Genomic DNA, 14,592 nt, shown 5'->3' with positions numbered 1-14,592 from the left:
ATGTGGAGTTGCTCCGATTAGAGATTAGACCGGCTATATGAAAATATTATATCTGAAAACAGAAAATGTTTCAGTTGCATTGATGATGTTGAAGATGAATAATTACATGTTATGCTTCACTGTTTGTTATATGATGATCTGAGAGATAACCAGTGTAATACTTTATGTCCAGATGTTTAAAGTAGATGTGGTATTGATAAGATGTGTTTTATATTCAACGATCCTTTCGTATGTCTTAATACAGCCAAAATCTGTTTCCTTATATGGCTAAAACTTGTTTTGTATTTTTATTTTATATTTACTGATTCTGTACACTTTTGTAATGAATTGTGTGTACACTTGCGTGCATATCCTAGCTTTGTTCAAAAGTGAGAGGTTGATATAACTTTGTCTGTCAGGCTGGCTTCCTCCTATTGTTCGTTCATTAGTACCTATACAATACCTATTGTTGCTGTTAATCGCTTTTATAGTACTTCTAGGGATGTTTATGGATCAGAATTGTACGTAACTCACCCTATGCCCAGCCCATACAGTTAATATTAAGTTAATATTAAGCTGGGTAGATGTAGAGGATATTGTGTGAGTGCCCATGTCATACTATGTTTAAGACTCAAGTGCCTAAATGTGGGTATATCCCGAGCGAGAGCGAGGGCACGAATATAATATTCATATTATCGAAGTCGTTAAATTGAGGAAAATAAATCCAAACTTACTTTCTAACACGGACTGGCTACCCACCGTCGTCGGGTGTGGAACGCAACTTCACAGAAGATCCGTGACGTCATGGCATTTTTCATGACGTCACGTAGCCATGACTAAGTGATATTTTTTGCCCTAGGGCATCGTATGAAAAATGTGAACCCCGATATGTTTGTCCCCGAAGGTAATAAATAATGATATCCCACTTAACGACAGAAAATGTTTTTACTGTAAATACTTTGTTGAAGAAGAAGTATATGTACATATTTTATTTAGCTGTCCGGTTTATAATGATAAATGTGTTAGTGTTTTAAATACTTGAGATGGTCTATGCCAGAATGCTAATAGTCGTATCGATGAAAAGCTGCTTTTATCCAGTCTAATAGCAATATCTGTTTTGTAGCTGTGACCTTTTTTATCAGGGACTTTAACGCTGTAGATTGTGCCTGCCTTTATAAACACCAACTATCAAGACATTGTTGGCTTGTGGATGGGTGCTGGGGGTTTCATGGTTTCTATCCTCTTAAGTCATGGTGTCAGACCGGTTAATTTGCACTGTGCATAACATTATGTAGGGAGATCAGAGGACGCGTGTTTGTAAAATGTCAACAACTGAAAAAAGGTTGTGATTAACCTCAGAATCAGTCGGTCATCTCCGACTTTTTCCGGAACTCATGACGTCACAATTAACGCCCACAACGAGTGTATTAGGATAGCTGCAGCGTTTCAACTCACTACAGAAACCCGGAAACAGATCGACACCAATAACATTCTTCGTAATAACGTAAGTATTATGTTGTCTCTCTTTCACTCAACATACAAACGCACGGGACCTACTGTTTGTTCTCTGGTTGTGACCATGCCCAACTGTATGTCGATGTTTGGAATCGGAACTTCATTGTACCACAGCACTTCCCATCACGCCATTCAGACATGCAAATGTCCTTGCTGACATTTTCAAAGACCTATATTTCAAATCATGTATAGCAGGGCGGTATCACTAATGAGGATACGTCATACGAACAGCGTGGCCGGTTGTGGCATGTGATCTGCCGTAATGCAGACAAATACACAGGATGGAAGCGCGGTCCACAAGTAATGTCTAGTTGTCCCCAAAGCAACTCCACTTCTTCGCTGGACAGTGAAAGAAGAACACGTGGCGCAAGAGTAAAGGTATGGTTTTCCTCTCATTTTCATTATTTTGCATGTACATCAGGTTTTGCCATTTGACAGATGGGTCTAGACAGATCTTTCTGTATTAGCTTTACACTCTCTTGATATATTGCAGTTGCACGTTAAACGAGGGCACCCTCCAACGGTCGAAACATGATAGCAGAAAGTGATCATTTCAGGCGACATGTCTTTATTTTAGCTGTCAGTTCTTAGATATACATGAAGTTATTTTAGGTCTTCATTCCCAACGTAGGCTTTATTGCGTCAGTAATTTTTCAGTTAACTCACACTGTACATTTCATATCGAGTTGCTCACACTGAGCAAACAGACTATCCACTGCATTGTGTTTTTACTCTCCCATGAATTGACAGTTTGTTGTTTTAATCGTCATCATTAAACGTTATTCTAGATTTATTTGTTGTGAAGAAGAATGTTTTGTTCGTGATTGTTGTAGTTTCTAAATAAATACTGATGGTAAAAGCCAAGAACCCCATAATTTTCAGACGTTATTGAACATGAAGTACAATTTTCACTGCAAACGCTCTATGACGTATATGTCTATCAACCAATACTAAGCATCATTACAAGACAAACTCCACTCATTATGGTGTACTTTTAATCTGCATAATGTTGAAATGGTAATGCTGTAGGCAAATAATGGTTTCAGGAAATGAATTTTGAAGTTGAACCAGTTGAGGAGTCGCATATATCCTTCAATACCTTCGTCTGTTGTCAAGCACATCAAACAAAGAAGAAACCGATACAGACTGTGTTCCGTCCTATTATCCGTCCAACTTAGTACAATAAACAATCCAGAAATTTGAGAACAACTCATTCAACTGGATATATGAATATTAGTCAGTAAAATTGATTCATCTAAATACTTGTACATGTATATTGCAACACTGTGCTCTTTCTATTCCGCCGTGCAGCAGTTGCCCTGCTGCACAGCGTGCTGGCGAAACCTATAAAATATAGAAATGCTGTTTTTTTAAGTTTAAAGTTAAAATTCATTTGTAAATACCATTTTCATATGAAACAAGGATTTGGAATTGTGTGTGTAACCATAGTATTTGTAGTGTCTCATTTCACATTCACATGAGAAAATTCGGATTGGTCTGAATTGGTTCATGAGACTTCCGTTTCGGTTGGACCTCTGTCACACAATGCGGGCAGTGGTTCAAGTCTTCATCTGGCCTCAGACTGCATGTTAGGGGGATCCACTACCGTTCCAATTGCCAAGTCTGAGGAAAAGGGTATCAGCAGCTGTGTGGTGTCGATAGTTAATGCTCTAATATCCAGGCACCTACATGGTCATTCAGCGTAAACTTTCTACGCAAACATTCAACGCAATGGACAGTTTAACCACAACTCCATATAAAATGTACAGTTTGATTTTTCGATTATAACTGAAAACGACTGACGCAATAAAGCCTAAACTGTGAATGAAGACCTAAAATAACTATATCGAAGATTTGAAAGCTAAGAAAAGGGCTTCTCGGCTGATGACGATGTCATATTTCTTGTTGAAACTATAATTTTCCACAATCTTGTTTCGACTCTCAGGAGGGTGTCAACCTATTGCAGACAGATCCTGTATACTTGCAAAATAATGAAAATGTGAGGAAAAACTTACCTTTACCTCTACGTGTTCTTCTTTCACTGTTAAGCGATGAAATGGAGTTGTCTTTGGGGAAACCCGACATTTCTTGTGGACAGCGCTTCCATCCTGTGAGATAGGCAACGCTCATTATTGAGTACGACAAAAAGTGCACGGTAGTCTCTGATTTGTGCATGTAGATGTAATGATTCAGAAGTCCTTATCGGAGGGACACCCGTGAATTGCTAATGCTTGTCGTAAGAGACGACTAACGGGATCGGGTGGTCAGGCTCGCAGACTTAGTTGACACATGGCATCGGTTCCCAATCGCGCAGATCGATGCTCATGCTGTTGATCACTGGATTGTCTGGTCCAGACTCGATTATTTACAGGTGGAATATTGCTGAGTGTGGCGTATGAAACTAAACTCACTCACTCACTCACTCTTATCGGAAGGCTCTGAGATGAGCTTCTCTTTCTGCCACCAGCTCAAACCAGATGAAAGACCAAACATCTTTATACGTCCTCTGTGACATTTGTGAAGGCGGTTATTACAGCTGTACACACCACACCACACCACACCACACCACACCACACCACATTACATCAAATCACATTACATCACATTATATTACATTATATTACATTACATCACATAATTTATCCGGGCCTCACCCTCTTGTTCCACGCATACAGAGCACTTATGACAGAGGCCATACAGGTTGGTCGTCGGAGGACAAGAAGTTTCTACGCTTGCATCCTAAAAGAAAAAGTAAGCATATTATCACTGTAGATATCAGATGCTACAGTGACATCTTTTCCACCTTCAAGTTAGGTATGACAACACTGCAACAGTGTTAACGCGTAGATTGAGTATTACTATTTCTCGATAATTCAACCACCCCAAAAGACAGGATCATCACTGAACCTGGCAATCCCGTTCAGATGATGCTATTGCAGTTTGGATTTTTATGTACCGTCAACTTGGCGTCAAGAGGTGTTTTTGAGTTGAAATCAGCATGGATCTTCAGAACGAAACATTCACATGCATTCAAGCTCTATTATTATTGTCACTGTTGTATATCGGTAACTGTCTTGAGCTGACGGTATAACGTACAAATGAACGAAGCGAAAACATCGATGTTTAGTCATTTTATGTACAGGTGTGCGAATAAACATTGGAACTGGCTCACCATTATAAAAGAAGGTACCATATATTTGAATAGTTTGCGCAGACCCTGGGACAAAACAACATGCATTCTCATGTTAACTTCGCATCCGTTTGGAGAAGACGTGTACCTTCCTTGCTGCAGGTGAACCTGTAGTGATGGGTGTATTTGTTACATGGTTATTTAAAGCTCCGTTTGAAGGAATAATTGATCTGTGTATTTTCTTTTTCAACAGGCAAACATGAGGGGATTTGCTTTCTTTGCACTGGTCATTGTGGCTGCGGCGTGCTTGGTGAGTGACGTCATGACCCAATCCACAATCCTACCAACACCCCAGTCCACAGCCATGCGAGAAATCAGCTGCTACGCCCGTTACAGTGCGCGAAGGTCGTGGTATTTCAGTTGCATGAGGCAACGCAAAAGCATAAACCTGTTTGGAGATGGCTCACCAGGAAACTGCTTCTGGGTATGCTACTAGATGCCTTCTCCAGAGAGTGGTCTTGCCTTGATGTGAGGATTATTCAGAACACCGGGTTCAATAAATAATGTGAAACGTATGTCGAGTGTCTGTGCCTGTTGCTTCACATCAATCAAATCTAGAATCCAATATTGCATGGGTAACTCGCTGACCCTCTCATCATATATCCTGGTTTTCATCCACTATTCCACGACGAGGAACAAACCTCGCAAGGTGTTTAACTGTTTTAGCGTTGTGAGTGGTACCAAATAGCTAATATGTATGTGCTGTTTATCCTTCATGAAAGTGAGTACGCTCGCAACATACTTTTTGCTTTCCATGAAAATACAGTTTATGTAATTACATGATGGAGATGTGGTCAACCATGGACCACTGATATAGACAGTTACAATCTCATGGGGGATGCTATTCCGCATGGTGATTGTCCTGAGAAGGAAACTTTGTAGAAACAGTTCTGATGTTCCGCTTAATTGTGCTATATTGTTGTTAGATGATCCCCTTATATGCACGTCGACTCCTTAAATATGGCTGCAAAGGTCAGACTCAATGATGTTGTTGATAATCTTATAGGAGAAAGCGGCCCTGGCTCTCAATATCTGAAGCGTTTCCCATCAAAGATGCTGTAGCATGGCAGTGACGCACTTTGTTACGGTCAGTGCACTTATTACACGCAGATATGTGGTGTTGGTAGAGTTGTGTTGGTTTGGGTCGCAAACTGCAGAAGCTAAGGTGATACAGACGCGTTCCCTCACTGACTTGGAGCAAGCCCTGAGATTGTGCCTCAGGAAGCCTACAGTCCTGGTGGCTGCACTACAACGCGTGCATGTGTGTCGATTGGGAAACTAGAATTAAGACAATGCGTTGACAAAGACGAAGGCATAATGTCAGTTCAAACTACTTAAGATGACTATACAGCAGATGTTAAACAAATATACTTGAATGAGGGGAGCGGAGTTCCAGCTTAACCTCAGGACGTTTCATACGAGGGGCATTCTCCAGGATTCTTCACCTCACAGTAAGGTTTGCCCTAAAATCAAATAGATGAAACACCAAGACAGCTTATGCCACAAAAACACGAAACTTACAAACCAAGACAAAGTTTAGGCCACAAAACACGGAAAAAACAAACCAAGACAAAGTTTAGGCCACAAAAGACAAAGCTGACAAAATCAAGACACAGCCGAGGCCTACGAAACACTGGGACGGCAATCGAAGACACAGCCTAGGCCTACGAAACACTGGGACGGCAATCGAAGACACAGCCTAGGCCTACGAAACACTGGGACGGCAATCGAAGACACAGCCTAGGCCTACGAAACACTGGGACGGCAATCGAAGACACAGTCTAGGCCACAAAACGTGAACAAATCAAACTGCTAGTTTATCCGTGCATGCAATGTAAGAAGGGAAACGTTGATAGTGAACGATAAGATGAATCTGGGATTCAAACCTATGGTTGTTTGGCCCTACAGCAAAGGAAGTCTACAGAATTCATTCGACCGATCGCTCCGAATAACTCCTTCAGTGGGCAATAATTTGGTGCTTGACTCTCAGTCTTAGTCACCAACAACTGCTTAAGACGTTTGTATTTAACGAGCTATAGTGTCTCAATTTAGTTTTGGGGTTTGCTGAAAGGTGAGTGAAGGAGTTTAGTTTTTCGTTGCTTACAGCTATATCACCATGGGCTTAACACATTGCAGTCATGTGGGGAATCGAACCAGGGTCTCCGGCGTTACGAGCGAACATTTTAACCAGTAGGCTAACCCACCGTCTCCATTACTGAAAATACCACCAAACAATTTGAAACACTTTAGTGGAAGCCTTGGCTTGGTGGGTAAGACGGCTGACTTTGTGTGACGGCGATTTGGTGCTTGACCTTGTGCCTCCTAGCATCCCCTTTAAAAGCACAGGCAGGAGTTGTACAATTTATTAAATGAAGTATGTATATGGTAACTATGCCTCTATTATTATGGATATGCTTTGGATTTTTGTGGTGCATACACAATTTACTTGTCATGAATCATGTCTAGTGTTACTCAAACATAATGTTGCAAGATCTTTTGTAAAAATACGTTGGCAATTACCCACTGAAACTCTGCTTTTTTCGTCTTCGTTACAAAAAGAATTTGTTTGTATTAATCATCCCCATTTCTATTCCAGTGATATCATCAGTTTTCTAGCATTAAGAGGAGTTTACAATACACTTACGATGGTTTCATTTAACGGTTGTAAGTGGGCCGTACCGGCATTTTACTAAGTGCAAAGAGTGTTTCCCTGAAAACACACCCAGGGTGCCTTTGGACAAAGCGGTCGAAACTCCCATTGCTTATCATAGACTTAAGGCAGTCTACCTGCTAAGCCTGTTTTATACAACTGCACCATACGCCAGTAGAGCGAGCGAGCGAGTTTAGTTTTACGTCGCACTTAGCAATATTCCAGCTATATGGCGACGGTCTGTAAATAATCGAGTCTGGACCAGACAATCCAGTGATCAACAACATGAGCATCGATCTGCGCAATTGGGAACCGATGACATGTGTCAACCAAGCCAGCTAGTCTGACCACCCGATCCCGTTAGTCGCCTCTTACGACAAGCATAGTCACCTTTTATGGTACGCCAGTAGAGGCTAGTTTGATTGTTATTAGTTGTCCATCCGTTAACATTTGCGCCGTTTCCTGCCGTTCCAAGGTTTTTTACACCCGGTCACAGGTGGGCTCGATACCGACGCCTCAACCTCGCTGGATCACTAGCCAGGCTACAGATAGTATGACTCACAACTGCATACCTCGACACAAACCTGTATTCGGGTAATGTTGTGAGATATTAAAGGCATATGACATATTATATTTGAATGGTCTAAGGGCATGAGAGTTACTCCACTTTGTCGTGCAATGACTTTGGTCCCAAGATTTAATAACGGTTTCGCTAGCTGTGATTATGATCTGTGCATTTAATGGTGTTTGAGACTTGCATTATACCATATTCAAGTATAAAACCTCATGTTCCTTTAAAATTTAAAGTCAGCGGTGCAGAGATTGACAGTCTCGATTAGCATTTTCTGCTGGGCGTACAATGCAACAGAATGGCGAAGAAAATGGACTGGACTATACTTCCAGCGCTAATGAACAATTCAATTGTCATAACGGATGGCAATGTCCAATCGTCCAAACTGATCATACATTAAGGATGGTCTATGATCAGTAATTTCCCTCACTTCTAATACACAGTTCATTGAACTAAACTCGTATACGAAATAACCCGTGAAGATTCGAGTTAAAACTGATCTTCAGCAACACATGCTCGTCGTAACGGGAACGGATGGTCAGGCTCGCATTCATGGTTGATACATGTCATCTCGATGCTCATGCACTTGATCACTGGATTGTTGTCACATGTCACATGCATGGCGTATAAAACTAAACTCACTCACGCACTCACTGACGGACTGAGTGTTGAGTGTTCATACAGACGTATGTCAATACATGTGCAGTCTACACAAACATCATTGCTGATAGCCCGCAGGTTCGGGTCAAAGGCTATTGGGATTGTTCCAAGAGCGACACTTGTTTGCGATCGACGTTAACTGAGACGTACATGATTCATGCCAAGTTCGTGTCTTTGTTTAAATATTGCACCAAAACATATTATCATTATCAACAACCTGGAAAATTCAGACATGGGACAAAACACATAAGAAAAGAAGATGTCTAACGTCTGAAGCCCAACACTGTTTTCCGTTATCATCAAACTTTAACATGCGGTAACTACGACAGAGATAACCTCAGCTATCCATTTTAAGTAACTTTAACCTGTATTTGATAACTCTAACTTGGCTAGAAACAAACAATGAGTAACGTCCTGTTTCTCTTATGACAGGTTTTTAAGGATATTTTCCAATTCCTAGAAAAGTTTTAAAATACGTAAAATGAACTTTTTCAATAACTTTAAAATACTTAGCGACCCAAATTTCGGAACCATATAAGAAAATCGGTGATATTCTTTTACAATGAAATGTTGAACACGTTAACGAAAAAGCAACATATTTGTTTGGCCTGATTAATTTCAAAAGTGGTTTAACTGCATTAGAAGCCCGTGAGGCAAGACTTTTACAGGCTGCAGACCAACTTAATCTTGACGAGAACATCAGTCCAAGGTATTTCTAATAAAGTCTTCAAAAAGGAGCAACATAATGCCCAATTTCTATGTCTAATTATTATGCCACCATTTCTAAATACAAAAACATTAGTCATATCTAAGTTAACAACAAGACCACAAGACACTCAAGCACATTCAGTTGTTTTTGGAGACCGACAAGTGCGTACTCAAACAAAATATCATCTGCAAATGCAATAACATATTCTCTCCATTTCCATCAGACACAAAAATACCACATGCACAATCAACATGGATACAACTGGCTAATTCATTAATAAAGAAGATAAATTATACAGGACTAAGGAACACCGGTACTGGTACAAAACAAGACATTGTTTTAACACACGGTTTTACATCCATATTATACTTTTTAAAATATTGAAAAAATTATCATGAAAACATTCAACAAGTTGTTGATACGATATCTGTTGCCTATCCACAAAGCCAACGGTTTTTATAAATCTATGCATGAGCACTAAACGTGACATTTTGGTTTACACGGATATTTTGTACAAAGAGACTGGAGAATAAACATATTGTTTATTGTCAACTATTTTGGCCGGGAAACCTGCTTGTGCTTCAGTAATTAGTTGTTAAGATTTAACCATACTCGAAGTCTTCTTGCTATAAAGCCAATGAACAATTTCCCAGAAACATTTAAAAATGAAATAACTCTGTAGTCACTAGGTCCGAGGATGATCCCGTTTTAAATAAAGGTATAATCATTCCTAGATTCCAAGCGTCACGAAATATATGTGTACATTATTTTATCAAACAAATGTTTTAGGTACGGAATGATAACATCAGCAGAACGTAAGGACAATTGTGAAGGTAAAGCGTCCGATCCAGGAGCTTTTCCTCGCTCCAGATCATGTATTGCCTGCTTGATTTCCACACAACATATCCCATCTGATAGCAACCCATCAGCTATATCAATATAAGACCATTCTTCACAAAAACGTTTATAAAGCAAAGTCAGATGCGTGTAGGTATAAGTAATTTTCATTCACAAAAAAATTAGGATTTAATAAATTATTAAAACTCATTTCCAGAACTGAATCTCCCAACAGCACGTTTCACAGTTTTCCAGAAAGGTTTGCAGTTGTTCCTTTCAGTAGCTGAATCTATCTCCTTTGTTAACATGATGTCATATTGTTGCTTTTTCAATGCATAACACTTTTTATATTCTGCTTTTGATTGTATGCATCGGATTAAATTCCTTGTATCTTCTAAACTTATTAAGATACCCATACTTTTCAGTCTTAAGTTTCTGGCAGTCACCGTCCAACCATGGCGGTTGCATCTGTCGACGTTTCGGTGTTGCTGTACGGCACCGCATACCAACGTTAGGTCAGAATGTCTGTTAAATTCTTAACAATCAGATTGGTATCTTTTGTTTCAATAAGAGCCGTAAAATCACTCCACATCAGCTTAGTTTTATAACAGATCATCGACTGTAAAAAAATCAATCCTCAACTCGTCCGGTAAAATATATCTTGGTTGTAACGACAAAGGTAGGGCGGTAGATTCAACTGTTTCCGATTTCTGAGTAAATATATTTGAAAATGAGCACTATACTGGCACACAATTGGATTCCGTCTGAGGAACAACGGACATATCAACAACGTAAGGATAAAGCTAGATACTATAAAATGGTCAACAATACTGCAACCAGATGACACAAACGTGAAGATGCTTGGTATACCGGATTTCACCCTGCCGTTCATAAAGTGAACATTCAATAACCTGCACATTCCAAGTAGACATCTATCATTGTTATTTAAGAGAGTGTCACTGGGATGACGAGCAATATCAAAATTATCAGTTATATACTCACTCCCAACAGGCGGATAGTCTGGATTATCATCTAAAATGAAGTCTGGAGCGTTTGAAGTTCTTGAGTTGAAGTCACCACCCAAAATATATTGATTTTGCAGTTTTCACTAAATTCACATGGAAGATGTAAAAGTTTATTTTTAAGTGAATTACTACCATTGTCTTCATTTAATGAATATATCGGGGAGTTTTCAGGATGTACATAAACAAAGCATAAGAGTAATTGGTGAGATAAGTGTGTATTGACAGCTCTAAAGCATATCCCATCTTCCAAGTGGTAAAAATATCCTCTCACAATATAATGCTAACTCTCGTCTTATACAGCTAGACCGCCGGAATATCTACCACGGGCACCCAGTCTTGAAGCATCACGTGTATGGCACTTTTAGTCTTCAATCACAACATCTTTACTCAGAGTCTCGCTAAGGCAAAATATTATCATCGTGTTTACCACTAAAATAAAGTCCGTATTATATACATTCTGTTATAGCATATTGTAGAGAGGATTCAATTGAGCCACGGACATATTCCCATTTCCTAGCTGTCGATCCTGTATTCTCTGTAGGAGACGTCGCAGATTGGGAGTTGGGGATTGGTTTAGTTCCAGGTGAAGACGAGAGGGTGGTTGTAAAAGCTCGCCGAACCCAGTTACGGCGTCGACCGACCATGCGTATATCATCTTCATATTCATTACAGACGTAAACCTTACCCTCTGTTATCAGTTTATCGCAAATGAGAAAATCCATGACATTGTTATCACGGGCCGACTTCATAAAAGGAAATACACCCCTCGTTCACGTTAGGTGGAATCTTATGACAAGCGATACTCCACATGCTAGCGTACGTTACTTTTCACCGCTTCAAGAACAGAACATCTGTCTTTATAAAAAGTAAACTTCATAATAGTAGGTCTGTTAGTCGATTTCGAGTTAAGGCGATGAGCTCTCTCATTGACACTGAATCAGCTGTGGTTATATTGAGTGAATCCCTCATAAAAGTTCTCACCTTGCTCTCAGTTTCATCCCGCGTCTCGCCTCGTTTATCCTACAGGCCATGGTTATTATATACTGAGTCAAAAAAGAAACTTTACAAAATGCAGTTTGAAAAAAAAATGAATGATTTTTTCTCTGATGATACATCTATGTATCCAAAATGGGATCCCTATCTTTCGACTCTAGAAAAACGTTAGCAAAACCCACCCAAACCAATCAATTCGTCGTGCAAATGACGTTAGTGACAAATCAGGTTTTGCACGTGCAGTCGGTCACGTGATCTTCATATCGAAGTTTTCTTCATTTGCACGTGTTTGCAATGGCCGCAAGAATTGAAAGAAAAACACACTTTTAAACCATAGTTCTAACGGTACTTTAAATACCACGTTTGTCAAATGTGCAAAGTGAAAGGGCCGTTTGCATGCTGCAAGCGGGACGATCAGTTATTGAAGTCGCAAGAGCAATGGGATGCGGTCGTCGTACTGTGTATTGACTTGCGAGGTCGTCTGCAACAAACTGGCACCACTTCTGATTGCCCAAGGTCGGGTTGTCCACATGTGATGTCACGAGCAGAAGACCGTCAAATCGTCCTACGTCACCTACGTGACAGATTTCTACACGAACCAGGGCTGATATGTTTAGCGGTCGACTGTCCTGAGAGACCATTCGAAATCGGTTGCGCTGCCAATCTCCATTCTCGACGTCCATATCCTGGGCCAGTATTCACGCCGTTTCACCAACGTCAGCGTCTGATGTGGGCCCAGCGTCACCTCAGATGGACCCAGAGAGACTGGAATCGAGTCGTCTTTAGCGATGAATCCAGGTATATCCTCAGATTCACGGACGGCAGGCATAGAGTCTGGAGACGACGTCGTGAACGGTGTGCCCAATGTTGTGTATAGGAAGTCTACAGATTCAGGTGCGGAAGTTGCGTGGTGTTTGGTGCTTTCTGTGGAAACAACCGTTCTGGACTTCTGGTCATCCGTGGAAACCTCACAGCAGCTGCTTACCGCGACCAGGTGCTCACCCTTGAACTCGTTCCTTTCATGGCGGCTCATGCCCCAGGTCTACAGTTCCAGCATGATAATGCTCGGCCGCATACCGCGATGTTGACACGGAATTTCCTTCAAAATGCTGGAATCAACGTCATGGACTAGCCATCGAGGTCCCCTGACCTTTATCCAATAGAGCACGCTTGGGATGCACTTGAGAGAAGGCTTCGTGATCTTACGAACCAACCTCAGAGCTTGACGCTGCCTTGCAAGAGCAATGGCGCAGAATCACCAACCACGTGTTCAGAAGCATGAAGCAGTCGATGAGGAGACGGTATTTGGTAGTGGTGAATGTGCGGGGCCGCCATACACAATACTGAATTGAGGAATTTCGAATTTGTATTCTTGTGACTTGACCGTCTGTATACCCATGTTATGGAACTGATTGTGGCACTGTCAGTGTATCGAGTACATCACACAGATCTCAACAATGAAATAATAACAATTTATCTTACTATCTCTTGTTCTTTTATAGTGCCCTGAAGAAGGAAAGTGAAGTTTCTTTTTTTGACTCAGTATATTATTTCTTCGTGATTGTGCTTCCAAATTGTCTCTTTTTGTCTCTATGTTTAGTATTTTTTGTCTCAGGTCGTCGTTTTCTTACTTACGAGCTGCCAGATTTTATCATATTCTTGAATAAATGTAGAAAGTTTATCATTGACTTCAACAATTTGTACCTGTATATGTTTCAACATTGTAGCGAGACCATTTAGAATGGCCTGGTCATCACTGATTTCAGCAAGCAGACACTAGCCAGATACATTTTCGCAGATAATCTTGGGAAAGAGTTCCGCCGGTGTCCCCATCTTTTTACACAGTAAATTTTAGTCCTTCCCCACAGTAATATTCTAACACAGAAATGAGTAAATTGAGTGTTTTTCCTGTTCTAATGTATTGAATAATTATATATTTATGGTGATTTATGCATGTCAGTTTGTAATTTTGGCTTTTGATGGAGTGGGGGGTGGGGGGTGGGGGGTGGGGGGTGGGGGAGTATGGGCGGAACTGTTACTTAATCTTGTCTGTCTGCCCTCCTCTGCTCGTCGTCTGCCTGGTTTAGAAGGCCCAGGGTTGGACTCAACGTCAGCCCAACACGGATCCCACTTGACATCCTTATACCGGGGCATACCCGCCCATGCTTCTTATCTCGGGGACGAAACAGTCTAATTTCACACATAAAAGCTTCTATTCCTTTCCCCTTTGTTCCGCATTTAAACCCGGGATACCTTGGGAACACCCCTCCAAGAATTGCAACACTGCACGTACTTTTTTATGTCATGAAACGCACATTTGCTGCCCCCGTAAATAAACGACTGTCTTCTCGTCGACAGTCACGTGACTACCAAAATGCAAAATGCAACATACAACAATATGGATGACAACCCTTTGATTTATGTCACAGAGCGACGTTTCAATGCATCAATATCCTGCTAAAA

The 14,592-nt window shown here is 40.7% G+C and overlaps 1 long non-coding RNA gene across 1 annotated transcript; it reads left to right on the top strand.

Annotated features, from left to right (window-relative positions):
* The first annotated feature begins 1,387 nt into the window (after positions 1 to 1,387).
* On the top strand, positions 1,388 to 5,199 carry LOC137276676 (uncharacterized). Its single transcript, XR_010956579.1, has 2 exons — positions 1,388 to 1,483; positions 4,878 to 5,199. It is a non-coding gene; the product is annotated as an uncharacterized lncRNA (long non-coding RNA).
* The last annotated feature ends 9,393 nt before the right edge of the window (positions 5,200 to 14,592 follow it).

The sequence above is a fragment of the Haliotis asinina genome, chromosome 3, assembly GCF_037392515.1.
Source record: "Haliotis asinina isolate JCU_RB_2024 chromosome 3, JCU_Hal_asi_v2, whole genome shotgun sequence".
NCBI lineage: Eukaryota > Metazoa > Mollusca > Gastropoda > Lepetellida > Haliotidae > Haliotis > Haliotis asinina.
Note: the sequence above shows the minus strand (reverse complement) of the source record. Positions and strands in the feature narration are given on the sequence as shown.